At 41.5% G+C, this 16,084-nt stretch overlaps 1 pseudogene; it reads right to left on the bottom strand.

The window, feature by feature from the left end:
* Nucleotides 1–10,333: 10,333 nt before the first annotated feature.
* Nucleotides 10,334–10,580, bottom strand: LOC104990639 (annotated as a pseudogene).
* Between the last annotated feature and the right edge of the window lie 5,504 nt (nt 10,581–16,084).

Below are 16,084 nucleotides of genomic sequence, written 5' to 3'. Positions count from 1 at the left end.
CCAATCCATCCTAAAGGAAATCAGTCCTGAATATTCTTTGGAAGGACTGATGTTGAAGTTGAAACTCCAATATTTTGGCCACCTGATGCAAAGAGCTGACTCATTTGAAAAGACCCTGATGCTGGGAAAGATAGAAGGTGGGAGGAGAAGGGGATGACAGAGGATGAGATGGTTGGATGGCATCACTGACTCAATGGACATGAGTTTGAGTAAACTCTGGGAGTTGGTGATGGACAAGGAGGTCTATTGTGCTACAGTCCATGGGGTTGCAAAGAGTGAGACACAACTGAGCGACTGAACTGAATCTTTTGATGTTCTACTAACCTTTTTTTTTTTTTTTTTTTAGCAAAAACTATATATTCTGACCTTACCCTTACCTTTTTGGATCAGTTCCTCAGAGCTATCTGAGAGACTGTTTCCCGAGGTATAGTCTCAATAAGGTCATTAAATAAACCTTAATTCACAACTTTTAGGCTGTGTGTTTCTTTTCAGTTAGCACTATAAAAAGCTTAGAAAAACAACATGGTAAACATCTTTAGAACCAATGGCCAGGCAGAGTTTTCAGAATTGCCACCAAAAGCACCATCCATATAAGGAAAACACTGATAAAATGGATCTTATTGTTGCAGATATGGGGACCCCTTCCTGTGCCCAAGAGTGGGCCTTTGTCTAACATTCAGAAATGAGTTGTCCAAAGAGACACATATGTTAACAAAGCAAGAGACTATCGGGAAGGTTTGCCAAAGTGGAGAGCAGCAGGGTAAGGGAACCCAAGAGAACTGCTCTGCCATGTGGCTCACAGCCTCAGTTTTATGGTGATGGGATTAGTTTCTAGGTTGTCTCTGGTCATTCAGATGTTGGATGTTTCAGGCTTCAAAGATGTGGAAATATTGACTAATAAAATGAGAAAATAAAATAGCTGTTGAGGGAAAGTAAATGAATATAGAGGATGCTTTCAGTTTCTTGTGATAGAAACCAACTCAAGCCTCTATCAGTTCAGTTCAGTTCAGTCGCTCAGTCGTGTCTGACTCTTTGCGACCTCATGAATTGCAGCACGCCAGGCCTCCCTGTCCATCACCAACTCCCGAAGTTCACTCAGACTCACGTCCATCGAGTTGGTGATGCCATCCAGCCATCTCATCCTCTGTCGTCCCCTTTTCCTCCTGCCCCCAATCCCTCCCAGCACCAGAGTCTTTTCCAATGAGTCAACTCTTTGCATGAGGTGGCCAAAGTACTGGAGTTTCAGCTTTAGCATCAGTCCTTCCAAAGAACACCCAGGACTGATCTCCTTTAGAATGGACTGGTTGGATCTCCTTGCAGTTTAAGGGACTCTCAAGAGTCTTCTCCAACACCACAGTTCAAAAGCCTCAATTCTTTGGCACTCAGCCTTCTTCACAGTCCAACTCTCACATCCATACATGACCATTAGGAAAATGTAAAAATCACAATAAGGACTTCCCTGGTAGCCCAATGATTAAGAATCTTCCTGCCAATACAGGGGACACAGATTCCATCCATGGTCTGGGAAGATTCCACATACCATGGGGCAGCTAAACATGGACCACTATGGAACCCTGCACACCTAGCTCCACAACAAGAGAAGCCACCTCTATGAGAAGCCCATGCTCTCCACAACTAGAGGAGTACTCAACAAGGAAGACCCAGTGCAGCCAAAACCAAACAAATAAAATTAGTTAAAAATTACAATGAGATACCACTATACACCTATGATGATGGCCAGAATTTTTGAAAAATAGTGAAAACACCAAACACTCTCAAGGAGGTGGAGGAACTGTATCCACTTACATACCTTGCTGGCAGGAGTGTAAAATGGCACAGCTACTCTGGAAAAATTTGGCAGTTTCTTATAAAACTAAGCATATGCTTACTGTGTGATCCAGCAATTGCACTCTTGGGTGTTTATCCTAGAGAAAGTGATTAATGTTCTGTTCACACAAAAACTTGTACACAAATTATAGTGTAAGCAGATAAGGTAGGGGGTCCCCAGAGAAAGAGACCTAGTCTCAGTGTTTTTGACTTTAAGAGAAGCCATTTACTTTGTGATCGAAGTCTGGCCACAAGGCTTGCCCTTGAAGAGGGCTCAGTAATTACGGATTCTGAAGGAACTAAAGAATGCAGGAACAAAGAGAAAGCAATCAAGAAGCAATAGTTTATTAATAAAAGAATCAATCCTGAAGGGACATGCATAACAATCTAATGCGTATCTTTGAGTTTAGCAGGAACTAAGGCCCCCACCCTTGTGGAGGATGGCTATAGGCTGAGATCCCAGACTGGTCAGAACCTAAGGAATAATAATATTGACATATTCTCAACCTCATGACTTCAGTTAACAAAAGCTTGAACTCTGTCAACCTTTGTCCCAAATCTAAGCTAAATTCTCTGTTCAAGCCCCTTCATGAAGATACATGTACCCTTAGCTTAAAGCTTTCCCAATTTTGCTATCGGGGAGACACTGGGGAAATATCCTTGGTGTTCTCCTTACTAGCTGTAAGTGATAAATTCTTCCTTCTCCCACACTTTGGCTTGGATGTGTCTTTTTGCTTGATACCCACGAAGAGGTGAATCCAGTTTTTGAGTAACAATAGAAGCTTTTCTATAATAGCCCAAAACTGGAATCAACCCAAATGTCCGTGATTCACTTTGCTGTACATCTAAAACTAACACAACATTGTGAATCAATTACACTCCAATAAAAATTAAGAAACAAGCAACAACAACCGCCCCCAAGTATGGAACACTACTCAACAATAAAAAAAGAAACCACTGATACATGCCATAACTTGGGCAGATCTCAAGAGAATTATGCTGATTGAAAAAGCCAGTCACAGAAAAAATTACTTTCTATATTATTACATTTATATAAGATTCTTGCTTTTTTTTTAAGTTTATTTTTTTGGCAACGTCACATGGCATGCAGGATTTTAGTCCCCCGACCAGGGTTCAAATCCGTGTTTCCTGCATTGGAAGCATGGAGTCTTAGCCACTGGACTGCCAGGAAGTCTCTCTTGTTTTTATTTTCTAATATTATTTTTAAATTTTTTATTTATTTTTGACCGTGCTGGGTCTTTGTTGCCTTACCCAGGCTTTCTGTAGCTGCAGTGAGCAGGGACTGCTCTTCATCGCTGTGTGTGGGCTTCTCGTCGCAGTGGCTTCTCTTGTGGAGCACAGGTTGTAGGCACGTGGGCTTCAGTAGCTGCAACATACAGGCTCAGTGGTCGGGGTACATGGGCTTAGTTGCTCCTTGGCTTGTGAAATCTTGCCAGACCAGTGATTGAACCCATGTCCCCTGCATCAGCAGGTGAATTCTTATCCACTGCACAACATTCTTGAAATAATAAAATTATAGAGATAAAGAATAGATTAGTGGTTGCCAGGAATTAGTGACCAGAGAGAAGGCAGGGTACATTCTAAAAGGGTAGCAGAAGGGAATCGTGTGGTAATGGAATTGTTCTGTATATTGATTGTGGAGTGGAGACAGTTACATGAACCTACACATGTAATAAAGTTGCACAGAAGTATACACATACCAAAAAGATTAGTGCATGTAAAATGATGCGATTCAAATAAAGTCTGTGGATTATACCTATGTCAATTTCAATATTGTAGTATAGTTATACAAGATGTTACCATTAGAGGCACTGGATGAAGGATACATGGACTTCTTCATACCTTTTTTTTTTTTTGCAATTTCTCATGAGTCTAAAATTTCAAAATTTAAAAAATTTCTAAAAAGAATCAGGAAAACTGTTTGAGGGCTTCCCTGGTGGTCCAGTGGTTAAGAATCCGTCTTGCAATGCAAGGGACACTGGTTCGATCCCTGGTTTGGGAGTATCCCACATGCCGCAGAGCAACGAAGCCCATGTGCCACTACTACTGAAGCTCACAAACCTCAACAAAGAGTAGCCCCCACTCAGCGCAACTAGAGAAAAGCCTGTGTGCAGCACTAAAGACCCACCACAGCTGAAAAATAAAGCATAAATAAATAAATCTTTTAAGAAAACAAAAACTTATGGAGACTCTAGCAGTAGTCTAAGTGGGAGATGATGGTGGTTTGCAATAGGTGGTGATGAAAGAAAAGTAGTTAGTTACAGGGTATATATTTAAGGTTGAACCTGAAATAAGAGGGGAGGGGGCAAAGCACACCCCCCAAAGAATGTCATAGCTATTGACGATACAACATAAACTGGTTTGAACCAACTACGCCCAAGATAGAGGAAGACTCAATTCCAGTAGACCTTGAGCCTCATTATATGCTCATTGAAATGCATTTGTATGCTAACGAATGCACCCAAAGGCACCAGGGCAGTTGAAGGCCAACTATTAAAGACCAAAAGTGAGCAGCGGCTCAATTCCTAGACATCTTGCCTCTTCCCCAAAATAGTTCCTCCTAGCCGGCCCATTAAAAACTTGGTAACCACCCTATATTTCCAGGCTGTGCCCATCTTTTGAGATAGACTGCATTTTTTTTTTTTTTTAAGAATTTCCCATAGACAATTTTATTTTATTTTTTTTTCCTGCTGCAGCCTCAGTTTTTATTTTTTTTAATTTTATTTTATTTTTAAACTTTACAATATTGTATTAGTTTTGCCAAATATCGAAATGAATCCGCCACAGGTATACCTGTGTTCCCCATCCTGAACCCTCCTCCCTCCTCCCTCTCCATACCCTCCCTCTGGGTCATCCCAGTGCACCAGCCCCAAGTATCCAGTATCGTGCATCGAACCTGGACTGGCGACTCGTTTCATACATGATATTATACATGTTTCAATGCCATTCTCCCAAATCTCCCCACCCTCTCCCTCTCCCACGGAGTCCATAAGACTGATCTATACATCAGTGTCTCTTTTGCTGTCATTTTGTCTATTGAATGTATATCTCCCAGGGCGTCTCACCTTCTGAGGGGGCCCACACTCTGTCGGTGGAGTATGTATCTCCCTAAATAAACCTGCCTTCTCACTTGATTCTCAAGGCAGAGGGTCCTTGCCTGTGTGCTTATATCTCTCACAAGCATCCTATATTAATAAATCTACTTATTTCTATCACTTTGCCTCTCACTGAATTCCTTCTGTGTTAAGACATAAAGAACCTGAGCTTCAGTAAATCTGGACACCAGGTAAGTGATTTTAATTAAAAGACAGTGGGTTCAAGGGACGTCCTTGTGGATCAGTGATTAAGAATTTGTGCTTCTACTGCAGAGAGCACAGATTCGATCCCTGGTCAGGGAACTAAGATTCTGCATGATGTGCGGTGCAGCCAAAACATAGAATAAGACAGTGAGTCCAAGTGTGAATCTGAGTTCAAGTCCCAATCTGAGTTTTGGCTGAGTTCAAGTCCCATATGAATTGGGTAGTTTCAAGCCTATACCTAAATCTTGCTGATGGATAGGATGTGGGGCATGAGAGAAGAAAAAAAAGTTGTTGACTGACTGCTAGTTTTCTTTTTTTCTTCTTTTTTTGTAGAAAGTGAAAATTGCTCAGTAGTGTCCCACTCTTTGCAACCCCAAGGACTATACAGTCCACAGAATTCTCCAGGCCAGAATACTGGAGTGGGTAGCCTTTCTCTTCTCCAGAGGATCTTCCCAGCCCAGAGATCGAACCCAGGTCTCCCACATTGCAGGCAGATTCTTTAACAGCTAAGCCACAAGGAAGTCCAAGAATACTGGAGTCGGTAGTCTTTCCCTTCTCCAGCAGGTCTTCCGAACCCAGGAATTGAACTGGGGTCTCCTGCATTGCCAGAGAAGGCGATGGCACCCCACTCCAGTACTCTTGCCTGGAAAATATCATGGATGGAGGAGCCTGGTAGGCTGCAGTCCATGGGGTCACTAAGAGTCGGACACAACTGAGAACTTCACTTTCACTTTTCACTTACATGCATTGGAGAAGGAAATGGCAAGCCGCTCCAGTGTTCTTGCCTGGAGAATCCCAGGGACGGGGGAGCCTGTTGGGCTGCCGTCTATGGGGTCGCACAGAGTCGGACACGACTGAAGCGACTTAGCAGCAGCAGCAGCTCCTGCATTGCAGGCGGATTCTTTAACAACTGAGCTATCATTATCAGCTCAATAGAGTTCTATATAAAGCACCTTTTTAATATCTGGAGTCCACTCTACTAGTGCTTCTAAAATATTTGTGTACAAATTAATCACTGGGAATTTGTTGTGACTGAATAAATTCTGACCGAGTAAATTCTAGAATGGATCCTGAGAATCTGAGGATTCCAATGCTATTGATTGGTAGACTGCTAGATCATGTCTTAGAGTTAAGTTCTTTTAACTTGATGATTTAAACTTTATTGGGTGGGGAGGGTCTTGCCCAGGCAAATGCTGGAGAAGGGAGATGGGCAATAGAAAACAGGATGGTCTCATCTCTTCCTCCAAGCCGTTCTAGTTACATGATTCACCTTAATCTTCCTTTCCTAACTTCACACAAAACCCTCCATGCTTCCATACGTAAATGTTTCTGCAAACCAAATCAGGAAAAAATATGGATTTAAAGATGAAAGTAATCTTAACTGGCAAATGCACCAATACTCTCTCCAGAAACCCTATCTATGGATTTCAGTGTCTGCTTGAAACCTCCAAGAGTGGGAATTCACTATCTCAGACCTTAGATCACTGACTTTTCACCCACTCCTTGATAAAATAAAATCTGCCAATCAAATATATTCATCTCCCCAAATAATAATAGCAGTAATGTTTAGTGAATTGTACTAACGATATCAACTACTGTGAAGAGAGAAAGGGGTCACTAGATGCTTTGATAGAGTAAAGATTTTATAGAAGAAGTAGGATTTGTGTACACGAAAAGAAGATGGTAACTAGATAAGTTTGTAGGTACTATGAGATTAGGAAAGCAGCAAAGAGTAAAGGTATAAGAGAAAAGCAGAAAATGTTTGAGAAACTGATTAGACATTCTTAATAAAGTGCTATAGAACAGTCGGGGATAGAACCACCAAGATTAGAGACAAATTTTAAATGCTAGGTTAAGTTAGGACCTTCGGCTATAATTAATGGAAACCCACTGAAGCTTGGGGATAGGATAGTAACATGAGAAATATCTTAATATTCTATAAATCAAAAAAAACCTATCAAGGCTGATAGGGATAGAATAGGATAGTTACACAGGTAGTTGTAGAAGTCCCAGTAGAAGATTATAGATAGGGAAACCTAGGAAAATTTGAGAGACCACTGTAAGTTAATGATCGCTCAAGAAAGCTATGGGAATTTTGTGGAATGAAGCAGGCTTACTTAACTATAAAGCACAAGATATACCTCAGGTCATTAAGTGAAAGAAAAATATTACCACCCTTCTGCTGATTTGAATAGGTGCTGTGACAGTCCTAGTTTGACCCCATAGGGTCAAACACTCTCCTGTCACATACAAAAGGAGGAGCTAGTGATGTAAGCCTGATATCTACTCAAAGAATGAGGAAGAAGGTGTATTTCCCCCTTCCTCATTTTCCTTTGATTATAAAAATGTAGCCCACTTAATCCAGAGGGCAGAGCCCCCTCACCTGCCTGCTTACACCTCTCCCAAGTGTCCTATATTAATAAATCTACCTCTTGCCTATCACTTAGCCTCTTGCTGAATTTCTTCTGTGCTGAGACACAAAGAACCTGAGCCTCAGTAAGTCCAGACATCAGGTGAGTGATTCTAATTAGAAGACTGTGGGTTCAAGTCCCAATTTGAGGTGGATGGTTTCAGTGCCATTCATTCACTTTCACTTCAGTTCAGTCGCTCAGTCGTGTCCAACTCTTTGCAACCCCATGAATTGCAGCATGCAAGGCTTCCCTGTCCATCACCAACTCCTGGAGTTCACCCAAACTCACGTCCATCGAGTCAGTGATGCCATCTAGCCATCTCATCCTCTGTCGTCCCCTTCTCCTCCTGCCCCCAATCCCTCCCAGCATCAGAGTCTTTTCCAATGAGTTAACTCTACAGAGATACAAATAAATCAGAAGAGATAATTCAAAATTACCCTGGCATGTAGGAAGGGCTATGTTTTAGACAGTAAAGATCTAGCTAAAATTTGGAAGAGCAAGAAGCTGGAAGAAAAGAAACTAATTATTAGGATGCTGACATCATCAATAATCAAGGTATAAGGATTAAAGTGGTAAAAGGAATGTTTATAACAGAATTTCTAGGATAAACTGACAGGAATTGATCAGATATAACTGAAAGAGAGAGAGGACCTGTTTAATAGTCATGATAGTGCTAAGCAGTATGGCTCTGTTTTAAAAAGAGGTGAGGTGGTTTTTTTTTTTAAATTTTGGCTGGGCTGGGACGTCGTTGTGGCATGAACTTCTCTAATTATGGTAGGCAGGCTTAGTTGCTCTGCAGCATGTGGGATCTTAGTTCCTCAACCAAAGATTGAACTGTGCATTGGAAGGCAGATTCTTAACTATTAGGCCACCAGGGAAGTCCTGTCAGGGTGATTCTTGACTCAGTCACTTATTAATTATATAAACTTGCAGAATTTATCCAATATCACTGACCCTCAGTCTATATTTGATAAACCATCATAAGACTGTTGTGAGGATTATATAAAGTAATTCAGTAAAAGTTTAACACACTGTCTGGCACATAGTAAATAATAAATGTCAGCTGTTTTTTTTTTTTTTTATAGCTATGGGTGACAAAATTATTACACCTAAGGAACTGTGACAATAATGATATTAACAGAAATAGGGAAGACCAGAGGGAGTCAGCTAGAGGAAGCTGAGTTTAATGTAATGACAAATCTGATGGATAGCAATGCAAGAGAGAAAATATGTAGTGATCAACTGAGGACATTTATCTGGGGTTCAGAAGAGATGCTAGGTCGAGGGAGAAACATGTAGAAATTATTTGCATAAAAGTGATCTCTAGGTCTATAAAATATTTACGAAGGGGCAATATTTACCATTCATTTATTACACAGAGTGAATAATGACCAATGTTTATTGCAAATTTGCCAAGTACAAAGTGCTTTACTTACAGTAATTTTTTAAAATCTGAATAACCCCTTAATGATATACATACTACTATTATCCGCAATCTTTTTTTTTAATCTCCTTTTTTTTTTTAAAAATTAAAGACTCCTAGGACTTCCCTGGTGGTTCAGTGGTTAAGAACCCTCCTTGCAATGCAGGAGATGCGGGTTTGATCCCTGGTAGGGGAAACAAGATCCCACATGCCTCAGAACAACTAAGCCTGCATTTTGCAAATACTGAGCCCCTGTACTTCAGAGCCCTCACAGCACAACTAGGAAGTCTGTGCACTGCAAAAAAAAAAAAAAAATCCCTCGTACTGCAACCAAGACCCAATGCAGCCAAATAAATAAATATTAAAAAAAAAAGAATCCTAATGACTTGAGGTAGACGATGCTTTTGTCAGATAATGAAGCAATTAGGTGTATAATATACAAATAACAAAACTGAAGGAAAGAAAGCACTGATTTGAAATTATCTTCTTCTATGTTCGGATGGAAAATTAAGAAAACTTCCAATTCAAAGTTCTAGGCACAAAATTCAGGTATGTCATGTGGTGGACTTGCTTCTTCAACTGGAGATGAATTCAGCAGCCAGTTTTAAGAATCCACACTTTAACAAACAGCAAGCTACAAAATGATTGTTGGGAATTTCCTGATGGTCCAGTGATTATGTTAGGGGAAGCACACTGACTGAAACTGCCCACCCTGGCCAGGCACCATAGTAACCATTTCTGTGAGTTATTTTACGACAGGAGGTCCTGGTAAGGAACACGGAACTAACAAGCCATCACTAACCATGAGAGTTCAGGAAAGGTCAAAAGGAGACACCACGTGTCCAACCACCTCCCAGAATCCTTCTCGCTGGCATCCATCTTGGCTGAGCAAAGCATGTGCCACCAGGAAGGACTCTGAGTCAGAATGATTGGTGAAAGACAACCTGAAAACTAACCCCATTAACACAAAACCCAAGACTGTGAGCCACAGGCAGAGCAGTTCTCCTGGGTTCCTTTACCTTCCTGCTCTCCGCCACATGCCCCTTCCCAGTAAAGTCTCTTGCTTTGTCAGCACCTGTGTCTCCTCAGACAGTTCATTTCTGAGTGGTAGGCAAAAGACCCCCTTTCAGGCCCTGGAAGGGGTCCCCCTTCCTGCAACAGTTAGGACTCTGCGCTTCCACTGCAGCAGGCATGGGTTTGATCCCTGGCTAAGGAACTAAGATCCTGAAAGCCACATGGTGTAGCAAATTAAAAAAAAAAAATTATCCCCATGAAGAAGATAGTGATTGAATTTGATTTTTGCGGCTTGGCTCATTCCCCAAAGTTCAGGCTTTGGAGTCCTAAAGTCTTCTTTAGCATTTAACTAGTTCATTATTGGTGGAAGAGGCGGGACTGTCTCTCTACAAGTAAACAGACCTTTGTCATAAATCACTTTTATAATGAGAGAGAAGCTAGATCATGTTGCCGTGTTTCCCCATTTGCCAAATCTTCCTGGGTGATGCAGAATTTATTCCCATGTGGGCAGGGGTAGAAGTACATCTCTGAGTTCTTTCCATATTGGAACTCCTTGATCTCCACCTCACTGTGGAACACTGCCATTGTCACTGGGGCCATAGAGGTCTGCCACCTCTGCCATCCTACCCAGGCCAAGGCCAGTCCCCAGGTCCCCAACCAGCCAGGCCTATTCGTATTCTTCAGGTGAGGAAACTGAGGTTCATGGGGCTTGGGTAACCTGCTCAAGTTTAGATAGCTAAAAGAGGTAGAACCAGAATTTAAACTAATCCATGCGGTGTCAGAGCCTGGGCCGTAAACCGCATATGTGCTGCTTCACTCTGCAAAAAGTTGTATTCCCGGTCTCACTTCCATGGAGGGAATCACTGTGAGGTGCAGAGAAATCATTATTCTAAACCAATACTCTTAATACTGTGGAAAGAATGGAATTGACTCAGGTCATGATTGTCTTGTTATTAATGATTTAAGGAATCAGAATAACTAATGCATTCATGCCTGTGTATGAGAAAGAGAAAGACATCTGGGAATGCAGGGCAAAAAGAGAACATTCATAACAATATGTGGGAATGGGCCCCCAGGGCATCTTCACTGTCTGTAAGCAAGAATGAAATATGAACCCTCCCACCTTTGACTCCAGAGTCAAACTACAAATCAAACAGCAGGATCATTTGGTGAAGGTAATTGCCTGTTGCACAAAAACTATACACAGATCATCTGTCTGCCTCAAGCTATAGAGTGTGGAAGGGAAAACTACCTCCTCAGTCTTCTGAATGATACCCTGATCACTGAGACAAGGAGAGAGAGGGTTTTTCCGGACACCTGCATTATTTGCTGACTGGGGAAGGAATCATTCCTCGCATAGTCTGGTTCAACAACCATATAAAAAGGGCACTATTCTAATTCCTATTTTACAGGTGGGGAAAGAGAGACACAGGAATGTTAAATAACTTACCCAAGAATGCAAAACCAATAAGTAGTAGAGCTGGGCTGTGAATCCATCTTACTCTTACTCCGGAGCGCACATGCTTAACTACCATGCTATACCACGTAGAATATGATATCCTCAGAAATCACAGACTTCTCTGGCCCAATGAGACCTTAAGGATCACAACCCAACCCAAATTACATCAGTCATCTTTGTTCTATTCAATTATATTGCCTGCTTTTGATATCCCTGAATGTTCTGCTCTTGCCTCTGAACAATAACACTAATACCACTGATCTTGTCTCCATAAACTCCTCAATCCCATTTATTTTTACATTCTCTTACAATTCTCCTCTTGTCTCCACTTTGTTTCTTTCTTTTTCTCTTGTCTTCAAGTTTTAAGCTTCGTATAATAAAGGTAATAGGTATATTAAAGACTTTAGCAAAAATAAGGACTTTGCCTATAATAGTCCGTCCACTTGCCTTAACCCTGATAGTCTTTCAGGATAAAACTCTCTGAAGAAAGGATTATGTAGCTGAAGAGGTTCTACCTTCAGAGCAGGGATTTAGTTTCCATCTGTTTCTTGCTTTCACATCCTTTGATTCTCCAGAATGCTTACTGGAAGCCTGAGACTTGCATATGGTATCTTTGGTCTGTACTGTTGAAGATGATGATAGTAGACTGATTCAGCAATATCTCTCCTTCCTCCCTTCAACCTCTTCAAATTAGGGCTGAATGTAAATGTCATATAATCTGTGATTTCTATAATACTATGGTTGTAGTGCCTTTTGTATTAGGATAGGCTGGGTTGTGCTTAAGAAGAAAATGTCCTGGTGCATGCACTTAAACTGATCGTGAAACAGGAGGGAGGGAGGCAGGACACAACTTGGAAAGAATGACATCCGAGGGCAAAACATAAACTGATTAGAATCAAATGGGTCCAAGATGGCAGACAAGTCAACTTCAACGAGAATTTGATCCTCAGTATATGCCCATTGTAACTCATCAGCAAGCTAAATGACACACCCAGAGGCACCATGACAGTTCTAAGGCTGACCATCAAAGACCAAAAAGTGGGCAGTACCCCAATTCCTAGAAAGCTCTGCCCCTTCCCCCAAATAGTTGAAATAATCCTCCCATTCATTACCCATGAAATAACCCAGCTCATAAAAGCTAACTACACCACATTTCAAGGCCAGTCACCCTCTGCAATGGCCCACACTCTTGTCTATGAAGTGTTTTGTTGTTGAGTTGCTAAATCGTGTCCAACTCTTTGTGACCCCATGGACTACAACACACCATGGTCCTCTGTCCTCTACTATCTCCTGGAGTTTGCTCAAATTCCTGTCAACTGAGTCGGTGATACTATCTAGCTACCTCTCCCACCCTTTTCTCCTTTTGCCTTCTTTGGACTATGTTTCTCTCTAAATAAATCCACTTCTTACCTATCACTTTCTCTCTCACTGATTTCTTTCTGTGATGAGACATCAAGAGTCTGAGCTTCATTAGGTTCTGAAACCAGGTGTGTGATCTCAGTTGGAAGACCATGGATTTTGGCCAGGTTTGAGTCCCAGCACATGGGTTCAAGTCCTAATCTGAGGTGAAAGGTTTCATTTCCATGGCTTAATATCTTAGTAGTTTCAGAGGCTATAACAAAAATACTGGGACTTCGCTAGCGGTCCAGTTATTAAGACTCCATGCTTCAAATGCAGGGGGCACGTTCTATCCTTGGTTAGGGAACTAAGATCCCACGGGCCACACAGGGAGGGCAAAAAACAAACAAAAACCCCCCAAATACTATAGACTAGGTAGTTTAGAAACAACAAACATTGGGGAATTCCCTGATGATCTGGTAGTTAGGTCTCTGCATTTTCACAGCCAAGGGCCTGGGTTCTCCAGGAACTGAGATCCCACAAGCCATGGTGTGGCCAAATAAAGAAATGAACAAACAGCAAACATTTAGTTCTCATAGTTCTAGAGACAGGGAAGTCCAAGATCATGGTGCCAATAGATTTGGTGTCTAGTGAGAATTCTCTTCTTCACTGATTGCAGTCTTCTCACTGTAACCTCACAGGGTAGAAGCAAGCATGGGATCTTCCAAGATCTTTCCATAAGGACATTAATCCTATTCATGAGGGTGGTTATGCTGTGCTCTGCTTAGTCGCTTAGTCATTTCCAGCTCTTTGTGAGTGAATGGACTGTAGCCCACCAGGCTCCTCTGTCCATGGGGATTCTCCAGGCAAGAATACTGGAGTGGGTTGCCATGCTCTTCTCCAGGGGAATCTTCCCAACCCAGGGACTGAACCCAGGTCTCCCATGTTGCAGGCAGATTCTTTACTGTCTGAGCCACCAGGGAAGCCCCATGAGGGTGGAGCCTTTCCCAAAGGTCTCACCTCCTGATACCATCATCCAGGGTCTAAGAATTTCAACATATGAATTTGGTTGTTCAAAGATGGGGATGGGACATAAATATATAGTTTATTGCACTGATCAAAATCAAACTTTTTCACTCACCTAAAACCTGCTGCAGGGCCATCATCTCTGTGATTACTTCGTCCCAACATGTAGCTCTGCCATCTTAATACAAAGCCTATGTGCAGCACAACAGAGCAGAGACAGCTGCAGAGTCAGGCAGTAGCCATTAAATGCTGGCTTGGCCTGGAAGTCACACCTGTCACTGTTCCTTCCAGTGCATTGACCAGAATTAGTCAAATGACCCTGCCTAACTCTGAGAGAACCCCATGAACAGTATGAAAAGGCAAAAAGATAGGACACGTTGAACTCCCCAGGTTGGTGGTTGCCCAATATGCTACTGGAGATTAGTGGAGAAATAACTCCAGAAAGAATGAAGAGACAGAGCTAAAGCAAAAACAACACCTAGTTGTGGATGTGACTGGTGATAGAAGCAAGGTCCAATGCTGTAAGGAGCAATGTTGCACAGGAACCTGGAATGTTAGGTCCATGAATTAAGGCAAATTGGAAGTGGTCAAACAGGAGATGGCAAGAGTGAACGTCGACATTTTAGGAATCAATGAACTAAAATGGACTGGAATGGGTGAGTTTAACTCAGATGACCATCATATCTACTACTGTTGGCAAGAATCCCTAAGAAGAAATGGAGTAGCCATCATAGTAAACAAAAGAGTCCAGAATACAGTACTTGGATAAAATCTCAAAAATGACAGAATGATCTCTGTTTGTTTCCAAGGCAAACCATTCAAAATCATGGTAATCCAAGTTTATGCCCCGACCAGTAATGGTGAAGAAGCTGAAGCTGAACGGTTCTATGAAGACCTACAAACCTTCTAGAACTAACACCAAAAAAAAAAAAAAAAAAGATGTCTTTTTCATTATAGGGGACTGGTATGCAAAATTAGGAAGTCAAGAAACACCTGGAGTAATAGGCAAATTTGGCCTTGGAGTACGGAATGAAGCAAGGCAAAGGCTAATAGAGTTTTGCCAAGAGAATGCACTGGTCATAGCAAACACCCTCTTCCAATAACACAAGACAAGACTCTATACCCATGTATAGACATGTATAGACCATGACATCACCAGATGGTCAATACTGAAATCAGATTAATTATATTCTTTGCAGCCAAAGATGGAGAAGCTGTATATAGTCAGCAAAAACAAGATGGGGAGCTGGCTGTGGCTCAAATCATGAACTCTTTATTGCCACATTCAGACTTGAAGAAAGTAGGGAAAACCACTAGACCATTCAAGTATGACCTAAATCAAATCCCTTACGATTATACAATTGAAGTGAGAAATAGATTTAAAGGACTAAATCTGATAGACAGAGTGCTTGATGAACTATGGATAGAGGTTTATGACATTGTACAGGAGACAGGGACAAGACCATCCTCAAGAAAAAGAAATGCAAAAAAATCAAAATGGTTGTCTGAGGGGGCCTTACAAATAGCTTTGGAAAAAAAGAAGTGAAAAGCAAAGGAGAAAAGGAAAGATATACCTATTTGAATGCAGAGTTCCAAAGAATAGCAAGGAGAGATAAGAAAGCCTTCCTCAGCGATTAGTGCAAAGAAATAGAGGAAAACAATAGAATGGGAAAGACTAGAGATCTCTTCAAGAAAATTAGAGATACCAAGGGAACATTTCATGCAAAGATGGGCACAATAAAGGACAGAAATGGTATGGACCTAACAGAAGCAGAAGATATTAAGAAGGGTGGCAAGAATACACAGAAGAATTATTCAAAAAACATCTTCACAACCCAGATAATCATGGTGGTGTGATCACTCACCTAGAGCCAGACATCCTGGAATGTGAAGTAAAGTGGGCCTTAGGAAGCATCACTACAAACAAAGATAGTGGAGGTGATGGAATTTCAGTTGAGCTATTTCAAATCCTAAAAGATGATGCTGTGAAACTGCTACACTCAACATGCCAGTGAATTTGGAAAACGCAGCAGTGGCCACAGGACTGGAAAAGGTCAGTTTTCATTCTAATCCCAAAGAAAGGCAATGCCAAAGAACGCTCAAACTATCGCACAATTGCATTCATCCCACACGCTAGCAGAGTAATGCTCAAAATTCTCCAAGCTAGGCTTCAACAATACGTGAACCGTGAACTTCCAGATGTTCAAGCTGGTTTTAGAAAAGGCAGAGGAACCAGAGATCAAATTGCTAACATCTGCTGGATCAT

This window comes from Bison bison, unplaced genomic scaffold, assembly GCF_000754665.1.
Source record: "Bison bison bison isolate TAMUID 2011002044 unplaced genomic scaffold, Bison_UMD1.0 scf7180017864180, whole genome shotgun sequence".
NCBI classification, from domain to species: Eukaryota; Metazoa; Chordata; class Mammalia; order Artiodactyla; family Bovidae; genus Bison; species Bison bison.
The sequence above is the reverse complement of the archived record's forward strand: the minus strand, read 5'-3'. Positions and strand labels throughout refer to the sequence as shown.